Source organism: Corvus brachyrhynchos, unplaced genomic scaffold (genome assembly GCF_000691975.1).
Source record: "Corvus brachyrhynchos isolate BGI_N302 unplaced genomic scaffold, ASM69197v1 scaffold152, whole genome shotgun sequence".
Classification (NCBI taxonomy): Eukaryota; Metazoa; Chordata; class Aves; order Passeriformes; family Corvidae; genus Corvus; species Corvus brachyrhynchos.
The window spans coordinates 2,979,132-2,994,428 of NW_008237447.1; positions in this window are offsets into that span (position 1 = coordinate 2,979,132).

Sequence of the window (15,297 nt, forward strand, 5' to 3'; positions counted from 1 at the left end):
GTGTGAGTGCAGATTCTTAGGCTACTCTACCATCCACACTACTCTCAAGTGAAGATGAGTTTAGGCTGTGGCACATCTTTCTTTCCTGTCTGTAATTTTCTAAAATCATTCTCACAATCCACACTTTGGCAACAGCACTTCAACCTGGAAACAGTTATACAAAAACTGCCATGGCTGGTTACACAACATTTTGTGATTTCTGAAGTTTTGAAAGCAACATTTAAATGCTCCTGGAAGTTATTGCACCTTGCTCCCCTTTGCCACTTACTGTGGGAATGTCACAAGCAGCATGTAGGGGAGCACAGCTGTGTGCTGGCACTGACTGCTGCAGGGTCTACAACTGGAAAGAAAACGACCAATCCTACTGGAACTGGACAGGTTTATTAGTCAGAATGCCTATTACAGCTCCTTGGGTTTCAGGACCCTAATTAATATCTTTTCATGGTGCCAGACAACATGCTGGCTTTTTAAAGCTTGCTCAGATGTGCAGTGCAAGGCTGTTGGGATGTCCAAAGAACCTCAAACACACACTCTGTGTGTCCTCAGCCCTGAGATGGAAGGAACTCGTCTCTTTACAACCAACGCCCAGCCTGCCCTTGAGAGCACAGCAGGACTTTAAGTCAAATCAGACCCTAAAACACCAGCAGCTTCAACTCTTGCAGATCTCCACTTTGTTCCACACACACCAGGTAGAGCAGATCTGGATACATACTCAAAAAAACAAACAGAAAGTATTAAACTTTACCAGGAGCACTGCATTTTGAAGAGGAGAGGAACATGTGCCGAAGCTCAGAGAGAGTTGTTGTCTCACACAGACACAAGTAGATAAGAGTTTGGGGGCTCCTGAGCTCCTCTGGGCCCGGTGAAGAGGCTGCCCAGAGAGCTGGTGATTAACAGCATTTTACTCTGTGAAAGGCAGCCCCTCCTGGCTCCTGGTTTCTGATGAGTTCCTGTACCGGGGGAGCTGTTGCCTTTCCTAATAAAAGCTGGCATGTGCTCCTGTGCAAGGCTGAGGTTCTTATTAAACTGGTAATTTTGCCTGCTCCCCTTTCCCCTGATTGGAAGCACAGCAATTTGGCAATGGAGTACACCCTGATACAGGTCTGCACGGACATGGAATATTCACCCTCAGTACAGAGAAATATTTACTTCCAGGCAGTGGCTCCTCTGATCCAGTTTCTGTCACTTAGGATGAGTCAAATAACTTCTTATACTGACATTCCTCTCCCCCGATGAAATGTGGGGTCTAGAAAACTAGCACAGATCTAGATGCTGTAGAAATCTGCAATTGGATGAGGTGAAACCCTAATCCACCTCAAGCTTCCTACATAGTCAGTAGAAAAAGTTATGCATCTTAAAAGAGTTTCTAAGTTAGGCTCATACACTGCCAAGCACAGCTAAATATTTCTATGGAAGGAAATAATCCAAGCCAAAGGAAAAAAAAAATGCAAAAATAATCTTTTTGGAAGGAAAACAGAAAAAGCATTACAGAAACAAGTACTACAAAACCAAAAAACACTGCAAAACTAACAGGGCACGGTTAGTGCTGAGCCTTAGGAAGTTCCTCAGAAAACATTTTTTAAAGAATTCTTGTGCCTTTGCCCTAGCCCCATATCTCTTACTGACTTAAAGACAAGCCCAAGATATCAGCATGAAAAGAAATCTCAGCAGCTCTTGACGCATCAACAATTAACCCTGTACACTGTTGGGTTCAGAATTTCAAATCAATTATCTTAGTTAGAAATAACTGACTCATCCTGAAGATTTGCTTTTTAATCTATTTTACAGTACTTGGAAATGTGGTGATACTGTTAAAGCAGGGACCAAAACTTTTGTCTCTTTTCTATCACAGGATGCCTAACAAATAGGCTGTATATGCCACTCTCTTTTTCTCTGTGGTCTAAGAATGCTTACAGTCTTTTCTGAAAATTGGAACAGCCTCACCATGAAGTGTATAGTGTGATTTTTTTTCCAGAACAGACCATAATTGACTCTCCTCAAGGAGATGGGAAATACTGGATTGAATGTGTTCAGGCTGAAACAGAATTGAAATTCTTCTACAAAGAAGAAGAAGCTTGGAAAGAGGTTTCCCAGCTTCCTTTTCTTGAGTAGCACTGGCTGCAGCAAGTTACACCATCACTGGCAGTGCTCACCCCCAGCTCTGTGTAGATCTGCAAAAAGGCAAAGAGGGGACCTATTTCATTTCTTTACACTCCCTGCTGGGATATCACCTCTCCCTCCTATTACACCTCAGACTGAGGTCCCGAGCTCACACTGCCTCCTGCAGCTCAACCTAAAGCCATCCTCCTGAGAGGGATCCCTGTAGCTGCACTTGAATGATCCCCATGGGTGCCTTCCATCTCAGGATGCTCCATGATTCTGTGATTCTGAGCCATCATGGGAGAAGCCACAGAGCGAGGTGATGCTGCAGCCCACAGCAACAGAACAACCAGCAAAACAAGGAAAGCGCCACAAGGATACAGCTGTTCCCAGGGGCGGCCTTCCCTCCACAGCATAGAGGAGAGACTTCATGATGTGCCTGTGCAACAGGGCTCTTTCTGAGCCACAAGGGAAGTTTCTGCATCCAGGCAGGTTCTTCGACAGTCCCCAGCCCAGCACAGACAAAAACAAGCTTCTCCATAACACCTACAACTCTGAAAAGACAGAAAATATTACAGTGAAGGTAGGAGGCTGAGAATGAAAACCCTACAAAAACTAGGTTTTGGCTTCATCAGTGAGAACCAACCCTCTTACCTGCTCAGTTAAATGAGCCCTGAGAGAGCTTCCATCTGTAGGGGTGGGTAAGGACCTGGAGAGCGAGGGGCTGGGGAGGGTGGGAAGGTGAACGCTGCTGTCCTCCCGCTGTGATTTCTTCCACCCCATTCACACTCGAGGAAAGGCCTCCATTCCAGACTGGCTTCCATACCAGACTGCTCCTCATCAGGAACTGTCTTTAACAATGCTTTTCCTTCAGCATTATTTTAATCTGAAGCTTAACAGAATATAGAAGCTGTTTTGGTTAAAAAACCTCAGTGGACTAAAAGCATGACAAAGGACCTGAGAAGGATTTTTGTCTCTTTGCTTCATCAAAAAACTTTTAAGTCTGCTTTTTTACTTCAGCATATGTTCTAGATACCAATGACTGTACCTGAGCTATTAATAGTTGATGGGTTTGGGCTGGGTCCAAAACCTGTATTCCTTCTCCTTGCCTAAGGTGAGCAAGAATTCCTCTTCAATACCAATTGCCCCATAGCAACAGCTTCAACAAGCTGATATTAAACAATAATCAATTTAAATTATTAAAACACCAATTCAACAAAACCTAACAGAGTCTATTAAATACTACAAAATTCAAGAAGTTGTGCAAGAAGAGTGTGGACAAAGGGCTGCTTGGATCATAAAAACTATTTGTTATGCCTAAACACATTGTTTATATTATCTGACATAGAACTTGCAAAGGAACCCAATATCTGATCTGAGTTTTCTTTGTGTTAAGGCTTCCCCAGTAACCTCTCTAAAGTGTATGGATGTAAATGGGGTAAGAACCATCTCTCCTTTCCCAAATAATTCTTAAGTTTCATTTCTATCTGTATTACAACCTCCACTCACTACTGTGTAAATATATTTCCTCACCTTGAAAGTCATGACAGCAGACAGAAATCACAAGGTCAACACCCACCCCAAGCCATTATAATTCATTGTTGAGAAGGAATGTTTTGATTTCTCTGCCTTCATTCACTGTATGAGCATGGCTGAGTGCCAGCTGAACCACAACGCTGCCCAGGACCCAGAGAGATTATGTGGGTAAAGCATGTACTGCAGCTGTGATGATATTCAGGAAGGGGCTGGATCATGCTGAGAGTCACTTCTGCCACACAGTAAATCAGCAGAATAGACAAGTATCCTTTATCCTAAACTCTGTAAAACCAGTGCTTTCACAGAGATTGGGGAATGGTTCTTTGATGGTATGGAGTGGGGAGGGAAATCAGTTCATTTAAAAGGGCTGTCAGCTTCGCATCTGGAAATGCTGTTTGTAACAAAGAAGCCATGCACTGTCAGCACAAATCTGCAAAGTTTTCTATGATTTCATGCAATCACTGTATTTTTAAGAAGTTTAAAATGTTCTGATTTCTCCACTAATACCTTCAGCAATGCAGTCACACTCTGAACAGATGGTTGCTACTCCTGTGGGTTTGTGAGCAGGCAGTGGTGAGGGCTGCCCCTGTGAACACATCCATTACACCACAGCTAATAAATGAAAGCAGGGAAGCTCTAAGTGCAGCAGCTACAGTACACAAAGGGGCTGATATGTTGCTTATCTGAATACAATGCAACCTTTCCAGTAACTAAAAGTGGCTGCTGGCACTGGTGAGGCAGCAAGCAAGAAGGAAGCTCTCTGCAGAGCAACTACAGCATCGCAAATCACTACAAGACACATCCACTAACATTCAGGCTGAAGAAAAGACCATAACTGGGAAAGATTTTTTACATTATGACATTCATATAAAATGGGACTAAATTCAGAATTGCCATTCACCATGTTTGAATGAAATAAGATATTCTTCTGAACAAAGCTGGGATGTTGTAAGACTTATGTACTAATGAAATGTCTAGAGTCTTGGAAAATACAGTCTAATTTAACTGAAATTAACTTTTTTTTTGAGAATAAAAAATGCAAAATAAGTAATTGAAAATCCAGTAAGACAAATATTTTTGAAATGTAGAATACATAAAAACTCACTGAGAAACAATCTCAATATTCAATGAAGCTGACCAAAAAAAAAAAAAAAAAAAAAGACGTATATCAATCTCTGTATGACTCATATGTCATCTTCATTGATGAACAGGGCTGAGGGGGCATCTCAGTAGCCACATTCTTGTAAAACACAAACATAGGGAATATACGAATTAATAGTAAGTAGAAACTCTTTTGGGGGGGAGAACTCACCTCACTGTCAGATCTATGTTCTAAAGCTCTCTGTTACCTCCAACTTTGAACACTTCGAAGAAATACCATTGTATTGTACAGGGATACAAAATTCCAACATTACAATAAGAAATTAAACAACTAAAGTTTTAAAATATTATGAAGCACCTAGCATGGGCTAGTTATTGAACAAGGGCATAAATACTAGAATCTGCAAAGCACAGAAGGATTAATGGGTAACAATGAGATACAGCAGACAATTAAAGAGTGAAAAGTAGCTCTTGGTTAAACAACAGTCATTCATTAGTGTATATTTAAGCCAGCCAAAAATTCAGAGTAATACCCAGATATGTGTATTGCAGGATGCAGTTTAAACATTGGGGATCACAGCCATGAAAATAATGAGTCAGTTGAAGATGAGGTCAGAGATTGCCTGTTCATCGACTTTGAACACAGTATTACTGTTAAAAGGCCTAATGAAGTCCTTGGAGACAGGAGAAGATGACTGGTCCCAGCATGGATGAGACACATATAGGAATGCTGGAGATCTCAAAATGAAGATGTGTGGGTCGTGTGACAACCTTTCAAATTAATTGGCTAATGTATTTCAAAAAGATTAATTCTTAAAATTTCTACGAAAACAAGGAATCCAGGAATGCAGTCCTTCTGAGGTTCCTGCTAAAAGGCTCAAGCCACAACTGCTTATAAGAGTTCATATCTCAGGACCTTTGTGTTATAAAAATTATTAAAACATCGAAGTCAAAGGCTATGCAGGTGGCCAGAGCAGCTGATAAAAGGGGGTCTTGACTTCTACTGCAGACCCTGAAGAAGAAAGTTCTAGTGAAGCTGAATAAAACATTTACTATCAGAATCTGGCCTCTGCTAAATTAATTAACTTTCTTGAAATTTACAAATTTCTACTCACACCGCAAGGATTTACTACAGAGTTCTGATACAACTGATATATCTAATAGAGGTAAAAATACGTTGGATTTATAGGTTATCTTGAACTGCATTTTAGGATAAAACAAAAGCTTTCCTTATTCTCTGTTCAGCCAGAAAGTACCTGCTGCAGAGTTAGTGCTTCTCCACTGCCTTTGTTATTCCATCATGAACAAAAGATTGTTGCCCCAATAACAATAATAATAGTAGCAGTAGTGATAAAACTTATAGTCCATTAAGTTTCAGTTCTCAGGATGATAGATACTTTTTAGTAATTGCAAAGATAAGATTTTACTCCTCGCTATTATCTACAACAACACAACATTGCTTAAAGCTCTTTCCTTACCAATTTAACTTCTCATATTGGATGCACACAGTGTTTGTTAGTTACAAGAAAGCTGCTCATTAGTGCTGAACTGTTGGCAATGATCACTGAAGCATTTGTGTTTTTACCAAAATAAATAATTAGCAACTGTGCGAAAGATATTGGATGTAGAGGAAAATGGAACAAAGAAGGAGCAATATGTTAAATTTTTGAGAAGCTCATGGGCTGATGAATGACCTCGGTGGTACAACTTCATTAATTGCCTTATAATACCATTTACACAGATGGGAACTTATTTATTTGTTCATGAAGAAAAGGAGCTTTTTAGGAGGGAGGAGCCCACACAAAATCATGGACAAGTCCCCTTCAGCATTAGGCATGCCATTAATCAGACAGTGCTTATTTCTGTCATAAATATGTATGTCCTGTTTTCAGAGATGACAGCAGTGGTTTGAAATACTGTTTTTAAGATTAGCAAAACAAGTCTCTCGGATTCATTTTCCGGCCAAATGTGTGAGATATGAGCTGAAATCAGTGCTGAACAAAAGCACTGCTATATCCCAATGTATTTTTTTTTTTTTAGATCTATGCTCACAGAATCACAGAACAGTTTGGGTTGGAAGGGACAACAAAGATCATCCAATTCCAATCCTCCTTCCCTGGGCAGGGTCACCTTCCACTAGACCAGGTTGCTCAGGGCCCCATCCAGCCTGGCCTTAAACACTTCGAGGGATGGAGCATCCACAACTTCTCTCTGCAGCCTGTGCCAGTGCCTTGCCACCCTCTGAGTAAAGAATTTCTTCCCAACATTTGATCTAAACCTGCCCTCTGTCAGTTTAGAACCACGCCCACTTGTCCTGTCACTATCTGTCTACATAAAAGGTCCTTCTCCTTGTTTTGTAAGAGCCCTTTAGGTTGAAGATGATTTTCTAGACATGTAGAAATGTAGTGTCTTTTCCTCAATTCAAGTCTAGACACTCCAATCTTTTATCCTTCTCTTTGCAACTGATAAGGAACACTGTTCTCTAATCATATTCCAGTCACCACAACGATTCTCATCCACACCTCGCTTCGAGGAAGCTTAGAAGATCATTACTCAATGATTGTGTGTGTAATCTCCATGTGAAAAGGAGTGGCAACATTCTGGGGCTAATCCAACCTTGTCCAATGATCCTTTTAGAAGGGGAAAGAGGACAGCAAGTAAAAAATGTTATATACAAATGCAAAGAAGGCAAATTAAAGTTACCTTAAAAAAGCAGAGAAAAACAGAGAAAAGAGAAAGGGAAAGTCCAAGAACCTACACAGCAACTTTTAGTCCTTTATTCAGAGGAAACCAAATATTTGGAAGCAAGTGAATCCCTTGGCTTTAGGTTTCTTAAAATAAGATTCTAGTATTTTATGAGCAGCAGTAGTCACAGAACCCATATACCAGGTACACCAATCCTAGTAAGATTTAATGCAGGAAAACACAAGACAAGACAAGCAAGTGCTTTGATCTTGTATGAAAAGGAGCACTTACTAACATTAATTTGACACTGAAGATGTATAAAAAATTAGGGGGAGAGAGAGAGGGAGAGAATTTGAGGTGAAATATAAATACACAAGGTTTTAATTAACTCATCCTCCAGAAGAGACCGGTGAGGCTTCGTTGGCTATGATTAGTCTATCAGCCTTTCCTTATCAACAGTCTGTGTGAAGGTGACATGAAAATTTCTCTCTCTCCCACCCCTTTTCCTCTGCCACGTCTCTAAAAATTTAGATTAGCATGAACGTGAAATTTGCCTTTTTTTGCTGGAGGAGTCAGTAAGCAGCTTCCTCTGAAGCCTATCAAGAGGCTGGGCAGGAGCCCACTTTTGAGCACTGAGCCAGCACTGCCAGTGAAGCCTCAGAACTTGATTTTCATCGCTGCAGGTCATCCCAAAAGCATGTGCATCCTGCCAGGCATGGGAACAAGAGACCTGGGGCCATGCTTCAGCTGTGCAACCCTTCTCCACCAAAGCAGTGCTGCTTGCCAAGCTGCAATGCCAACAGAGAGCCCTTTGCAGAGGAACTGTTGTGTTATCTCTGCGAGCTGCCAATTCTCTGAGTTCCTCATTATCTACGCATGAAATCCAACGGGTGCCTAATGCCAGCTTAAACTACAAATCAGCACATTACCAGCAAGAGGGTAAGTAGGTGCCTTCAATGTATGCAAACATGGCATTGTTGGCAGGCATCTGTTGATGCTACTGCACTACTTTCTACTTTTGCAGTTACCTCTGTTATCTATAAAGAAAGTTGGAAAATCCAGAGAAAACTCTTTTCCAAGTAGAAAACTGACAGCCTGCCTGCTGCTGCCCCTGCATAAGTTGCACTATTCGTCTTCCAGACAGAAGCACCTCTCCCTGGTATTTTAATTAATCTTATACTTCATATTCTTCAGGAGCTTTTGGAGCGCTCTGTTAACTTGAATAAATGTGGAATGACCTCATTCTTTAACATAACCTTGCAAGAGGACTTTCCATTGAAATGGGACTTGTTCTTGCTCCTGTACATAAAGTTCCAAGGCACGTTACTCCCCTGGGTCTCTCTCCAAGCTGAATTTCAGCTCTTATCTCTTGAATAGCACAGGAGTGAGAATGATTCTCTATGAAGTATGTATATTTCTGCTGATTTTACAGTTGATAGATGCTCCCATTAATTATATATCTTACAAATACGTGTCCCTAAGATTAACCTGCAGAAATGTAGTTTACACACATACACAAGGCTTTGTTTTACCAATAAAATTAAATCAAATCAATGAAATGCTGTATATTGTTCCATGTTAGCTACTGAGCACTTCACTGACTGCCTTGAGAAGGATTTTGCTTGTCTCTGCTTCTCTTGCTTCACTCTGCATTTTACCTCATTTAAATTTTCAGAAAATTATAGAATTATTACAGTTGGAAAAAGCCTTTAGGATCACCAAGTCCACCACTCAACCATGTCCCCAAGTGCCATGTCCAGTCATTTCTTGAGCACTTTCAGGTTGGTAACTCAACCACTTCCTTGGGCAGCTTGTTCCAATGCCTGACCACCCTTTCAGTGAAGAATTTTTCTCCTAATATCCAATACAAGTCTTTCCTGGTTCAATTTGAGGCCACTTCCTCTCATCCTTCCTTGCTATCTAGGAAAAGAGATTGACCCCCACTTCACCATGCCTCCTTTCAGGGAATTGTAGACAATGATAAGGTCCTCTCTGAGCCTCCTTTTCTCCAGACTAACCATTCCCAGAACCTTCAGCCTCTCATAACACTTGTGCTCCAGATTCTTCCTCACCTCAGTTCCCTTCTCTGGACTTGCTCCAGCACCTCAGTGTCTTTTTTGCAGTGAGGGGCACAAAAATGAACAAGGGTTTGAGGTGCCCTGATAGGAATTAATTTTGATGTGGCTAGGACTAATTAAAGCCTCTATAGTTCCGTTTACAAAACTCCTAACACTTATGGTATCAACTACACCCAAGCAAAACACTAAATCAAACCAGAGACAAAAATGAAGCATCATGGCACTTAACTATTCCTCAGCTGAGAGCTACATTAATGATCTTTAGCCTTCTCCCATGTTGCAGAGGGAACATGACAGCCATTGACAATATTCAACATGAGAATCTAACTTTCTGCAGGCCAAAAAAAAGACAATAATGTCTATTTTTAAAGGTGGCATTTTATTAACAGGGCAGACCTGCTCATCCTCATGCCACAGTCAAGATTTTTGCATACTTGGGTGTTCAATAACCAACATATCCAAAAATTACTGATGCCATTGTTCACGCTGTAGAAGTTTAGGCATTCACTTCTCATTGAGTGATGTCTCTGTTCACAGGCTTATGAAGTATCTTTATTCTGTTTAAGAGAACAAGTCAAGTAAATGAACAAACTAAACAAATCTCAGGTTGTGGTTGTGGAAGCATTTGTATCTGGATTGAAAGAAACCTTCTGGATTTCAGATTTATCCATTCAGATTAGGCAAGACTCCTTAAGTTGATTTGAGGGCTAATAAGTCTGAACAACCAGCTCCTCTTTAAAGTGCTTTTCTGAGAGATGGCTGTAGATAACAGGAGGTGGGTGCTGTTACCACATCCTCTCATCCCTTTCCTCATTAGCAGTGCTGCTTTCAGGACTCTTGGCTCACTTCTCTCTCTTTCCCCAGAGGGGATAGCACACTTCCTTTCCACTTCATTTTTCTCTTAGCCCATCCCCTGCACAAGAGCCTTTCCCAATCCTTTGTTCCCACAACCTTGGACTCCAGGACTGCTTCTCATCCCTCTCCCCTATTCTCTCTCCTGGAATCAAAATCACAAAACAATCTCTTTTGCATTCCCGAGAAATTATGAATAATTTCTGCAACTGACAATATAATATGTGACATTCCAGTTGAAAACAGCCTCCCAAAACAGAGGGAACGATCGCCCATGGTATGGCCTCCTTACTCATCACATACCTTAGAAAAAAAGATATTGTGTGGAGCTGCCAGAGGTGTTCAATAATTTTTAAGTTGTGACAAGGCAGGAATTTAACCTTGACAATATTTATCCTCTTTTTATCTTTTTTTTTTTTTTAAGTTACAATGAGATAGTTAAGCAACAGAGGGAAAAAAATAGCATCTTCAGTCTACTGAATTCTTACAGAACCTGCACAATGTTCAGGTTTCCATATATTAGCTCCTATGGGGGACCCCATCTGGAATCCCTCATGTTTACAGCAATCGTAGAAGTCTCTGTGGGTCTTCCTTGCTGAATGATTTCCATATCCCTTTTCATTTAAAGCTTGTTTATATACTGATTCAAATTAACAAGAAATCACCTGATTAGAATTCTAGATTCTTCTTACTAGCTCTACTACAAATGGATTAATTTGAAAAAAATACATAAACACCACTTATAGGCTGCTCTGTATATCTGATGAAAAAATTAACTGCTTGTGCAGATTTTGTCACAGGTTACTCAACAGTCATGGCAACTGCATGTCAAACAAACTGAACATCCCAGGAAATACACACTGTTTTCTGGAACACATATAAACCCTCTTAAAAACACCTCTAAAAGAGCAGGAAGAAGGCAGTAGGGTTTGAGATAAGTCTACCTTCGAACAGGCTGAGTCCTACTGATGAAAACACATATACTCACAAAAATCAAAGTGACAGACTCAATAAAAACATGTAAAAAACCCCAATAATAAATCTTTCCTCTGGCAGGGACAAGAAATGAACAAAATGACTGTGTGATCAATAAATAAGGCAACAAAAAGCACACTCAAGGAAGGTACAAACATAGCAGAGAAGCCAAATTAATTTTTAACACCACTGTTAATCTGGAAAATACTCTAGACCACCATGCTGAAGTCCTTTTGACTGAGAGACTTGTCAGAGGGTCCATAAGAAATTGAAATAATTGTAGGAAAAGTCATGTCACAAATGGGCAACATGAACAGTAGGGGCTCACCTGGACCAGATGGTGTCCACACAGGAGTTTCAAGGGAACTTGAGGATGAAGCAGACAAACAGTGGATTATAAACTTCTTTAAAACTCTGCTAATATGTTGTCTCTCAAACCAGGACATATGTGAAGATAAAAATAGACAAAATGAAGTCAAATAGACAAAATGAAGTCAAAGAAAATATGTCAAAGGAATGAGATGGAAGTCTGATGCCTGTACATGGCCAATTAGTAAAAGCCTTAATAAAAGACAACATGAATAGAAACTTGAACAAACGTGAGCTACTTGGAAAAAGGCAACGTGTCTTTTCAAAGAGGCAGTGCCTTAAAAACCTATTTGGGTTCTTATTGTTGGATTTCAGCACAAATCTAGATAAAGACCATGTATAACTATTTTACCTTTACAAAAATTTTCAACAAGGTCTTTGAAAAAGGTTTTTTGGGAACTAGACAGACACATGCAAGGGAAAAAATCCTGGCTCGATAATTGGCTTAACGATGGGATGAAGAAGATGTAATATGACTGGGTCTCAAGCAGTGAAAGAAAATCATCCGTGGAATTTCCCTGGGACCCCTGCTGTTCTATATGGCCATAAATATAGCCTCCCAAAGGGGGCCAGTGGTGAGCTGACAAAATTTGCTGATGGTACTGAGTTATTAAAGTAGGAAGGACAAGGCTCATGAAAAATTGCAGAAGGATATTATGAGACTGAGCTGAGAAGGGGCTGAGCAATAAAATGTCAGATGCCGTTCAATATAGGTAAAAGTACAGTTATTCAGACAGAAGAAAAATAATCTCAACTCCACGTTCAAAGTGATGGCTGCTGAGCTGAGCGTTGCAGCTTCAGAGCGTGATCTTTCAATTGTCATAGACAATGCCCTGAAAATGCCTGCTCAGTGCTCAATAGTAGTGGAAAAAGACAAATCATAGTTAGAAACTACTTCAAAATGAAGAGAGAATGAAACTGAGAACTCCATAATTCCATCATATAAACCCATGGTACACCTGTATCTTGAATGTTGGCTATTCCTTAACCTCAGAACAAATAAAGTAACATGAAATATGTGGGAAAAAAAAAAATCTGTGGAAAATCAAAGATGTAGGACAGCTTTTGTACAGGGCACAATTAAGCTCACAATCTCTGCCATGGAAATTAAGTGACTGATGGAGGATATGAGAAAAATTTACAGTATCATTGCTGGTAAGAAAAGAGTAGCTAGGAATGAACTGATTAATTTCTTCGTAATAAGATCAGAACCAGGGGCATGAAATTAAGGTTGCAGGACACCTCACACATGCTGTGGGATGCAAAGTCTGGGTTCAAAAGGAGGCAGACCATCCACTGACAGCTAATAAGCAGAAGGAAGTAGACTTGCATATAGATTTCCCTGACTAAAAGCAGTTGGAGAGCTGTAGAAATACTGAATGGAAACCTCCCTCACCTTTACTCTGCTTTTACTCTTGCCTAAACATTCACTTACAGGCTCCTCCAGGGTCAGAATACAGCATCAGATGAACTTTTGGTCTGACCCACTGTGATTGTCTTCACTTGTTTATAGCTTTAGGCTACAATGCATGGAGCCTGAAACATGCTAATATTTTCCCCTGTGTATTAAATGTATTACAAGTGAAGAATAAAAAGTTATTTGTAACTCCCTACCATTCTTAGTCCTGGAGTCTGTCCCATATCCAATGCTCAGCCAGAAGGAAGACTGGGCTCATCTGTTGGGCTGCTTTATGCTATGTAATCTGCTATATTTGTGTCACATATAGCCCAGAAACCCTAATAATGCAACTCTCTATGTATTTACTAGCAGCAGGAGAAATAAATGCTTAATCTTTGATTTTTGCATGGAGTAGTCAGAATATTTCCCTTTGATTTTCTAGGTAGTGTAATGGTTGTTTAGTACACTACAAGGAAAGAAAATACTAGAGATTATGGCTGAACTAGTTGAAAAAAAATTTGGACAAATAAAATATTTATATTGAATAGATTTCACATCGCAGTGCCTGGGATTTGGGAACAAACATTACAAATCATGAGCAATATAGAGAATAGAGAATTTAATTAACAAAGCTAAAGATGGAAAAGAAAGCACACTGATATATGTAATGTGGCTCTCAGCTTCAATATTCAGCAATAAAATAACAAGTCAATGCCTCTAAACCAATCTGAAATGAGTGAAAAACAGAAGCAACATAGTTGGAAGGTTATATTTCAAAATGTAATTAGTGTCAGGATATTTCAGAACTACTAAAAGCAAATAAGTCACCAAGTTCAATACAAAGGGAAACACACATGACAAAGAAGTAATTTAGAGGGGGAAACATCTCATTATTTTTATTATTTAAATCTAATCATCATTAGATTAATTTAGAGGAAATTAAATGAAAGTAAAATACTACATCTTCATATTGCCAAATAATTGGTGTCAAAGAAATTTTAATTTACTGGAAACAATCCCTTCTGAGCAATTAAAGGGAAAAAAACCCCAACTTATTATGTATGTTAAATAGCAGCTTTCACTGTAAAATATAGTTCTCCAAAGATTAGCCGTGGTTTAAATGAAAGGCTGCAGAAGAGGATTTTCCATGTTCTATCTTCACAAAATTAAAAAAGACTCTGAAAAAAGACCTACATGTATATATTCAATAAGAATACTCAACTTTATTTATTACTGTATTTTAAGGGATCTTTTGAACAAAATTAATATTTTATTGTGCAAAATACTGAGACTCATTTTCAGAAAACACATGTTCCAGCACAACTGCCAGGTGGCTGCTCACTTTAAATCAAAATCCAAAAGCCACAGCGCTGAGCATCGCCAAGGTGTCATTTACATGACCGAGCAAGAAGTTCCACCTCCCCGTGGCTGTGACATGCAAAGTGCCTTGTGCATTCTGAGCATGTTGAGAGTACACTGGCAAGGGGCCACGTGGAAATTTTCAGTGCTCCAGCCCTGACAAACCTCCTCTTCACAGATACCTCAGAAAGCTCTATCAGGGGGGTAGGGATGTTATTGGCACTTTTCTCTTAACTTCTCTATGTTAAATACAATAGAAAGTGACAAATGTTCACGCTTCTTGACGTGTGCTTGGGTTTCAGAGAAAAAGACCTCTTGTCTGGAAAAGTGTCTGGTGATACGGAGACCAAGTGACCTCTTTCTTTTTTGGTCAGCCAAGAAATGTGCCATCCTTCCACTGTTTTTCAGCTGTGTTGATGCAGCCAGGAACTACAGACAAATGGCAATGTGTAAGAATGAAAGTAATAATACGAGGTTTATATTGCTTTGACCCTTCCAAATTCAAGGTCAGCTGAATCTCAACTGGTCTGTGCACGGTCAGACCGGTTGTTTTATCCAAACTAGTTCATCCATCCCTAATCAAGATACTAGCAACCAACTGCATTGATCCTCTTGTATTCAGCACACAGTGTTTCTGTGCTCCTCAGAAAAAGATCTCACTTTAGACCATGCTCAGCCAAGAGGGTTTTTTCCTTCAGGAATCCACAGGTGAGAGCTCTCTGGCTCTGGCATTGCTCGGCATTGATTGCCTATCCCTTAGACGACCACTCAGACCTGTGCCTCTTAACCTCTGCAGTGCTGAGAATCAGTGCCAATTCAGCACTGCAGCACGGAACAGGAGCA